The 9,769-nt window shown below is 36.3% G+C and overlaps 1 long non-coding RNA gene across 1 annotated transcript; it reads left to right on the forward strand.

The window, feature by feature from the left end:
* Nucleotides 1–839: 839 nt before the first annotated feature.
* LOC117337096 lies at nt 840–3,538 on the forward strand. The gene is made up of 2 exons (XR_004534753.1): nt 840–937; nt 3,136–3,538. It is a non-coding gene; the product is annotated as an uncharacterized LOC117337096 (long non-coding RNA).
* The last annotated feature ends 6,231 nt before the right edge of the window (nt 3,539–9,769 follow it).

Genomic DNA, 9,769 nt, shown 5'->3' on the forward strand with positions numbered 1-9,769 from the left:
TGATAATTTGTTCCAGTCTGTGTATTGTATCATTTTTATCGAAAGCAATCCCCCTCTCCTCACCCCTCCTAAAAAGTTACATAAACATATGCTGCAACTTTATCTCAGGGACATGAGTTCCATTATTAAACGGTCAGTGGGTCAAGGGATTAGCTCTTGTAAGGCTTTGCGTTCATTGGTATCATTTAAACTCTACGTACATACACTGTACCAGTATTTTCATATGGACTGTGGTTGTCCTTTACTCTCAGTTTTTATCTTCTACAGGAAATATAAAGAGAATATCTAACAATGTCTTCAGTAATACCAAATATATTTCACGAGTGGGGATAATATTTTGATTTTTCACGAGTGCGCAGAGACACTGTTAGATATTCTGTTTATTATATTTTTTATCAACGAAAAACCTACCCCGTATGCTAATTAGGCCTACAGCGAAAGTTTGCATACAAAAAAGTAGTTCTCCTTGTCCAGGTGCTGACATATATGTCGGGCTTTCTGATTGGTCAATTATTTTGGTATTTTCTAATCATTAATTTGATTGGTCAAATTAGCAAAAGTGATATTTTTCAGTGAAAAATATGATATTTTTCAGTGAAAAATGTGATATTTTTCACTAGTGAAAATGAAAAATATCACTTTTATAGAATGAATAATTTTTGATATTTCACTGGTAAAAATGTAATAAAATTTTGTCTGTTGAACAATAATATCGTATCAAAAGTTCCTATCATTATTTATAGCTTGAGAAAGAAGTGACTATTGAAATTAAGGTTCAAATCTCAGCTTATTCCATAGTATTCGACTTGTCATGTCGTTAATACAGGTATTTGATTTCAGATCATGGCCACTCCAGGAGACTTAATCCCCCCTTTGACTGCAGAGCTAACGCCATCTGAGGTTTCATTTGTATATGCCGTGGTAACTTTCGGTATAGGTATGTATTACTTTATTTACTAATTAGTCATAATAGAATTGTTACGACTATTTCTTCCATACTTCAACAGGTGAATCTCCGTTTTTGACAGGGAAACGATAAATATGTCTATCATCCGGGTAGGGACAGCCGACACGCGCTATGCCGCCATTCGCAATAGCATAACATGGTATTTTGTATAGCATAACCCCGTCACAAATAAAAAACATCATCAATTTTGACACACATTTCAAGGACATTGATAATAGTGCGATGGAATGGTTTCACAACACATTCTTATTTTTGATTTTTTAATTATCCTTTTTATATTTATATAAGTATCTGAAAAAAACAATCAAACATTGGCCTATACCGTGTACAGGGGTATCTCAATCTTCCTGTAAGAGTTTGGCTGACAAGCACTCGGCAATCCTCGAGATGACTGGCGAAACTCTTACACTCGTGTTGAAATGTCCCTGTCCACTGAACAGGCCCAAATAAGGTTCTATATATAACACTACACGTGGAATAGCAGACTAATTGAACCAGGATGGTCCTTTTCCTGTTCGACCTGAGGTTTGGTTTGTTTTTGTTTAACGTCCTATTAACAGCCAGTGTCATTGAAGGACGTGACAGGTTTTGGAGGTGGAGGAAAGCCGGAGAACCAGGAGAAAAACCAGCGAGCTACGGTCAGTACCTGGCACCTGGGACCCAGTGGTGGAGAGCTAGTGTTAAAGTGTTCGTACACCTTAATGACTCGGCCACCGCGGCACCGACGTTAAAATTGATAGGACCGATTCAACCGAGGTTGATATTGGTTAACTAAGCTCCATGAATCATTATCCCGACCTGAGGAAACCATTTTTTAAAAATACACTTTATACGATAATCTTTACTGTTATTTGTGTAGCATCGCTAATTATTTTCCTCGCTTATTTTGTTCAACCAGTGCATATAGGAAGGAAGAGAGAGGATATGGTTGGCAAATCCATGCATCTGAGTTATAACATTCTGTTGTCCCTCAATTCCAACTCATTTAATATGAATAAGAAGATCAAACATGTACATCGTTAAACTACGTGTATATGATTCTACTGTCTGCCGAGTTGCACAAGAGCGCAATACGATGTGTTATCAAAGATGTACTATCTATGACGCTTATAATATAACGGTGTAGAGGCGGAAAACGATACATGTTCTACGGGATGCAATCACTTATTTATTCACATAAAAGTTAAAATGAGAAAGGTAGCTCAAACTTCTCGAGGGTTGTATTAACGCAAATTATATATATATATATTTTTGTATTTTATCATAAAGAAAAACAGCCAATTCTTGTTTTTTTTAAATTACTCTTTGTTGGAGATGTAGCTTTGTTTTATATCAGATTAAGGTTTAAACAAGGCCATCAAATTCATAAGTATACGTTTTACATCAATCATAAATACTCTTTGTTGGAGCTTCACTGCATTACTTTGAACTACATGCATTATGTATAATACTGTTGTGAAAGAATGTCAAATAATGCATATGTAGCTGTCCTTTTTTGTCAGGATCACTGGTATCAAATAAAGTTGTGATTTGTTTGATTTAAATGATTTAAAGTAATGTTGTTAAACAAATAAATATAATCAATATACATATAATATGCACTATATGATACATTTTATTTAAGGCATTTAAAATGTAGTTTCTTAAATAATCAGGTGAGTGATACAGGTAATCTGTGCCTCTTTTACAATCATAACATGTTAGCTGCCTTAAATGAAATAATAATAAATGCTGGATTAAAATCCAATTATAAAAGTATATATACAGTGGCCGGTTCATTGATCAACTATAAAGCGACAGCGTTGTGACAAACAAATTATAATTACCAAATGCAAGGAAATTGACAATAATAAATTGAAGAAAAAGACCATGTCCAGAGTACTACGTGGCCCTTGGCCTCTTGTTATTGTTATAAGGAGAAGCAAGCATAAGTAAACAAACCCGTTTCATAACTTGAATTGTCATTGGCGATGAAGCACTGCTTACCATCCAAAAAAGCCATAACACCGAGCATATACTATTTCAGGAACTCTGCAAGGTTTGATTCATCATTAAAACATTAAACGTTATAGTCCCTAGATTTAAGTGGTATCTTGGTCTGACTTCCTACAGTGTATACTTGTGTTGAGAATTAATTACATATATTATGTATCTTTGCTGTATTACAGGAGTTCTTCTGTTGGGTTTAACCGATTTCAATGAAGGGCCGCGAGGGCCATCAGGAATTACGGGAGTTACCGGTCCTACCAGAAGTACAGGATTAACTGGATTAACTGGGCCAACAGGATCAACTGGTACAACTGGATCAAAGGGATTAAAAGGAGAAACAGGACAAACTGGATACGGTGAAACTGGTGCAGTCGGTCCAACAGGTTCAACTGGTTCTGTTCTTCCAAAAGGGTCAATTGGATTAAAGGGTGAAACTGGTGCTACCGGAGCTGCCGGAGCCACCGGTCAAACCGGTCAAACCGGTCAAACTGGTGAAAGCGGCACTTTTTAAGCATGCAAACCTACATTGTGTGGGGGAGACGGAATAATTGAAGGTCTTTCAATAAAGAAATTTTCAAATTTCGTATGTTCTTGTTTGTTGTTGATAATAATGCAGACTTGATGGAGATAGTCATTTCATTGCTTTTTGTTTAGAAAGGGTCAATGAGCATTTATTATCTAATGTCAATATACTTGTTTCATCACTATAGTCAACAAAATACAAAACATTGTCAACATATATTTATTGACTAATAAGTGTATTCCAGTTTTGTACTGATATGGGAGTGTTCGACTAATCATTTTGGTGAAAAATAACCAAACAAAATACATTTCTTAAAAAGAAAACCAAAATATCAGGATGCTTTTATCAAGTGAAAACCGTGCGCTGGTCTACACGTTGAAAATGTTATCTTTACCAAACATCAGTCTGTCTTTATACCTGATTATTCTACTGTTTAGGTTACTGTTACTGTTACTGAAGGCTATCTTTCATAGTTCAAGCTTGTTAATGCAGGGGAACTGTTCGTGGGCCTCTTCGTTTTCTCTTCTATATCAATGACATCACTGAAAATGTTTCTACTATAATCATTTTTTTTGCTGACAACACCTCCTTATACTTAATTAAAGATGAAAACCAAGCACATTTCTAGAAAACATTACAAAAATCACGCCCAAAAGCACTGACACAACAGAACACAAACACATAAGTCTTAATCTTAAGGATGCTGCAACTTGGAAACAAAGCATTCTTCATGAAAAACTTATAGTAGATTATACATCATTCGCTACATCAAAAATAAGGTTGGTAGGTCATTAATTAAAACTTACACAGGGTATATTAGACGAATTTTAAATTATGCAAACATAGTATGTGATAATTGCACTCAACAATCTAAAGAACTTTTAGAATCCAATTAGAAGCAGCTAGAATTATAACAGGACTTAGACCCGGAACATCACACCATATACTATATAATAAACTTGGTTGGGAAACACATTCAGTAAGAAGAGGCAAGCACGAACAAACAATGATGCATAAAATAATGCATGTTTTTTTCACCTCAGTACTTCCAAAATGTTCTTAATCCATATATTAATGATCAAAAGAACAAAAAAGAATATTCAATCCACCTTTGCGATCCAGGTATTCTATATCACCTTATAGACGACTTCCACAATGATCATGTCAGGGTATCGGGCCGACCATCACTGCGCCATTGAAACGTTCTTTTTAGAACGCCGATGTGGCGCAGCGGTATAGGCTGCGGACATTTCTGGCTAGGCGATTGGGTGCCGTAGATCGTGAGTTTCGAGGCCCGGTCAGGGCACGAGTCAAAAGGTTGTCTTCTTCGTCATTTGTGTTTCTAAGCTATATCTATTTATTAGCACAATGTATCATATACACTCTGTGTTGGTGATCCGAAGATAAAGATTTGAATTTCCTGTCGTAGTTGTACCGAGAGAAATATATATAATATATGTATAATTCGTATCCATGTATGTAAATACATTGCGATCCAGGTATTCTATATCACCTTATAGACGACTTCCACAATGATCATGTCAGGGTATCGGGGCCGACCATCACTGCGCCATTGAAACGTTCTTTTTAGAACGCCGATGTGGCGCAGCGGTAATAGGCTGCGGATATTTCTGGCTAGGCGATTGGGTGCCGTAGATCGTGAGTTCGAGGCCCGGTCAGAGCACGAGTCAAAAGGTTGTCTTCCTTCGTCATTTGTGTTTCTAAGCTATATCTATTTATTAGCACAATGTATCATATACACTCTGTGTTGGTGATCCGAAGATAAAGATTTGAATTCCTGTCGTAGTTGTACCGAGAGAAATATATATAATATATGTACAATTCGTATCCATGTATGTAAATACATTGCGATCCAGGTATTCTATATCACCTTATAGACGACTTCCACAATGATCATGTCAGGGTATCGGGCCGACCATCACTGCGCCATTGAAACGTTCTTTTTAGAACGTCGATGTGGCGCAGCGGTATAGGCTGCGGATATTTCTGGCTAGGCGATTGGGTGCCGTAGATCGTGAGTTCGAGGCCCGGTCAGGGCACGAGTCAAAAAGTTGTCTTCCTTCGTCATTTGTGTTTCTAAGCTATATCTATTTATTAGCACAATGTATCATATACACTCTGTGTTGGTGATCCGAAGATAAAGATTTGAATTTCCTGTCGTAGTTGTACCGAGAGAAATATATATAATATATGTACAATTCGTATCCATGTATGTAAATACATTGCGATCCAGGTATTCTATATCACCTTATAGACGACTTCCACAATGATCATGTCAGGGTATCGGGCCGACCATCACTGCGCCATTGAAACGTTCTTTTTAGAACGCCGATGTGGCGCAGCGGTATAGGCTGCGGATATTTCTGGCTAGGCGATTGGGTGCCGTAGATCGTGAGTTCGAGGCCCGGTCAGGGCACGAGTCAAAAAGTTGTCTTCCTTCGTCATTTGTGTTTCTAAGCTATATCTATTTATTAGCACAATGTATCATATACACTCTGTGTTGGTGATCCGAAGATAAGATTTGAATTTCATGTCGTAGTTGTACCGAGAGAAATATATATAATATATGTACAATTCGTATCCATGTATGTAAATACATTGCGATCCAGGTATTTTATATCACCTTATAGACGACTTCCACAATGATCATGTCAGGGTATCGGGCCGACCATCACTGCGCCATTGAAACGTTCTTTTTAGAACGCCGATGTGACGCAGCGGTATAGGCTGCGGATATTTCTGGCTAGGCGATTGGGTGCCGTAGATCGTGAGTTCGAGGCCCGGTCAGGGCACGAGTCAAAAAGTTGTCTTCCTTCGTCATTTGTGTTTCTAAGCTATATATATATATATATACATTTAAACTGAGTACTTGTTTCAATTATTTTTTGAATAACTAAACAGTATTTACAGCTATGGCTAGTGCAACTATATGCACTTGGACATTTTTATGCTCTGTTCTTTATTTAGTAGAAACATTTTTTTCCAAGCAAGGGTAGACAGTGCAAGAATTTAATTTATATAACTATGAATTGTCATATGCTTAGAACAACTAAAAAACCCCACTACAATTCACTGTTATTATTGAAGGATGCTATTTAAGCCCCCTTTAAAACATAATAGTGGTTCAAGTACTTTAACATAATAGGTCTAGAGTCATTGGATAAAATCAATATAGTCCAAGGAAGGCAACTCCTATATAATCTGCATCTACAAAATATGATATAGTAACGCAAATAAAGAGTGAAGACAATGTTATGATTCGTGCTCTGACCTGGCCTCTAACTCATGATCTACTGCGACTTATCGCCTGGCCCGAAATCCCTGCAGCTGTCAATGGTGCATTGACTGATGGTCGGCCCTCTACTCGGACATGATCATAGTGAAAAATTAGACGTTTCTAGCCTCACCCCTAACAACTTAGACACGGAATTCGTCGAATTGAAGGATAGTCTTTAAAATAAAAAAATCAATAAAAAAAAAAAAAATAAAAAAAAATCACAAATAATGCTTACCTGAGCTGTACAGTTGGACAGATCATTTGATTATATGATTTGATTTGAAATATGAAATTAGGATAATTAGTATCCTACCGCTGCCACCAAATTGTCACGTCTGTAGTTTTTTCTTCTCTTAATATTTACATTTTCACTTCGCTCCGCCTCAATGAACATAATAAACTCAGATCACTTCATTTCCCGTTGAAGATTTTGGGTCGCGTGCTTCTGTTCTGAGTGACGAATCACTGTCTTGCCGGCGTGCTAATACATTCACTGAGTTTACAATGGCGATCGAGTTCTGTACCGCCTCAGACTTGAATGCACTTTCATTTTGTGAATTTTGTAACATTGTTATAAAAGTATATAAACACATGTGGAATAGCCGCTTTATGTGCTAATAAAAATGTCAGTATAATGCAGACAGTTTAGAAAACAGGATCTGACAGAAAACTGACACTCCCGATAGCACCGAGCTCATAATCTCCGTAGCGCAGTAGGTCTAACGTTAGCTGTATCTCGAATGCCATGCTTGATACCATTTTAGTGGTCACAGAAAATAAACCTCAATTTTAACACTATTTAACAACACAAAACAGACTTTAGCAGCAGTATGCTAAATCGAACACAGGGACACATTATTGTCGTAATTTGACTCAATCTAAACATAAGGAGGACACAAGTTTCCAGCTGTCGAATACCGCGATTTTCAAATCAATGTTTCTTTACTTACTAGGCCTATTATCAGAATTTACATCCCAAAACGCCAGGACGACAATGAAATCCAATATTTCAAGAGCACAATGTACATCATCAGCTAACCTGCGACTAAAATCCACATTGTTACACTTTTTCTGGAGCTCTGAATATCCCGGCTTTTAGACTGCATCACATACGGTCACAGGGGTTCGGCGTTAAATTTTGAGTAACATATGACATCTATAAATAATCCAACATTCATTCAAAATATAAAACCTTACTAAATCCATTTTCTTCAAGGCTTTATAGAGTATATAAAGTCTGTTTTTTAATGTTGTGATATTTCACTGAACAGCTGTCGTCACGTTAACCTTGTGCTCATTTTTTTACCCAAGTCCCTGTGTCTCGAGTGACCAAATCACACACATACTATACTGTCAAGACTGCACTTTAAATTCGTATTGATATTGGTATTGCTAAGTTTTTATTATACAATATCATAAATATTTGTTATAAATGAATAGTTTACCTTGAAAATATCGTATTTATGTGTATCAACATCGTAATAATCAAAACGTAGCTGACTGTCTGCTGTTCCACTACTGTGCACACATGTACGACAATGTTATAACAATGTACAACAATGTTACAAAATGACATACGTCACACCGTTGTGACCGAATTTTGCAATCTGGTGGCGAAGTTTTTAATTTGGTTAACGTAAATATATGGATTAATTGTCATTTTTGTTGCTTGCATGGATTGATGATTGGAAGTGAACCTCGTGCAAATGGTACATGAACTCACTTCATTTGCACGAGGTTCACTTCCAATCATCAATCCATGCAAGCAACAAAAATGACAATCAATCCCTAAATGGTTGTCTACTGAATCTATCCGACGTGGCCTGGGTTCGTCTGGTCCTGGCCTTTGGTATACTTGTGTCCTGTAAACACTTAATAACCAAAAAACCTCATAATTAACATTCTGTAGTCAAGTTTATTACTGAAGTGGATTTTACATAAGTTGACAAAGTAGCGTTCCATAACTTATATATATATATATAATTAATTTTTTCTTTGTTTTCATGGTAAATACTCAAATCTGATTGGTCGAAAAATTCTTTTCATTCTTCTATGAAAGAAATTCCAAGAATGGCTCGAAAAATGTGACGTCACAATACGACAATTGACGTTGCGTATTGATTTGAGAAAAAGAATCCCATTTAAAACCAGTAAAATTGTACATAAAACATGTTTTAAATTAGAAAATCATTTTCAAAAATTAATTATAAGCGTTGATGTCAATTATTTTTAGTTTCATCGGGTATGAAACAAATTTTGTTTGCAATCTTCTGTAAGAATCCGCTACGCGGATTCATACAGTTTGCAAACAAAATTAGTTTCATACCCCGATGCAACTAAAAAAAAAAAGACATCAATGCTTAAATATACCATGGACGTTGTTGTTGATTATTGGCGATTATTGGCGAATGTTGGCGAATTACCTGAACTTGTATATGTATTGATTTTAATCAAATTATTTATTTATATCAACTACTTACTGACTTACCGAGGATATGAAAGTATTGTTTTTAACACTTTATGAACTTATACTTTAACAATAATTGAAAAGGGGAATATGGCGACTGGATATGGATTGTTTACATTGGGTTGTAGTGAAACACTTCGATTAATTTATCATATCCATTGTCCTGTTATCAAGAACATTGTGAAATAATTACCTGCTCTTCACGTCCAATGTTCAATGATGGATATTCAGTATATAGAAGTCTAAGTGGTGTGAATCAAGCCTCCAGTGCACTTCAGAGTTAACTCCGGTTCACTTCAGAGTTAACTCCGGTTCACTTCAGAGTTAACTCCGGTTCACTTCAGAGTTAACTCCGGTTCACTTCAGTGTTAACTCCAGTTCACTTCAGTGTTAACTCCAGTGCACTTCAGTGTTAACTCCAGTTCACTTCAGTGTTAATCGGTTTTTTTTAAAAACCTTTTCAGAGTTTAAATTCGGTTTCCCCTTCAGAAAGAAATTTAAATCCCGGGTTCACTTCAAGTGTTT

The sequence above is a fragment of the Pecten maximus genome, chromosome 11, assembly GCF_902652985.1.
Source record: "Pecten maximus chromosome 11, xPecMax1.1, whole genome shotgun sequence".
Classification (NCBI taxonomy): domain Eukaryota; kingdom Metazoa; phylum Mollusca; class Bivalvia; order Pectinida; family Pectinidae; genus Pecten; species Pecten maximus.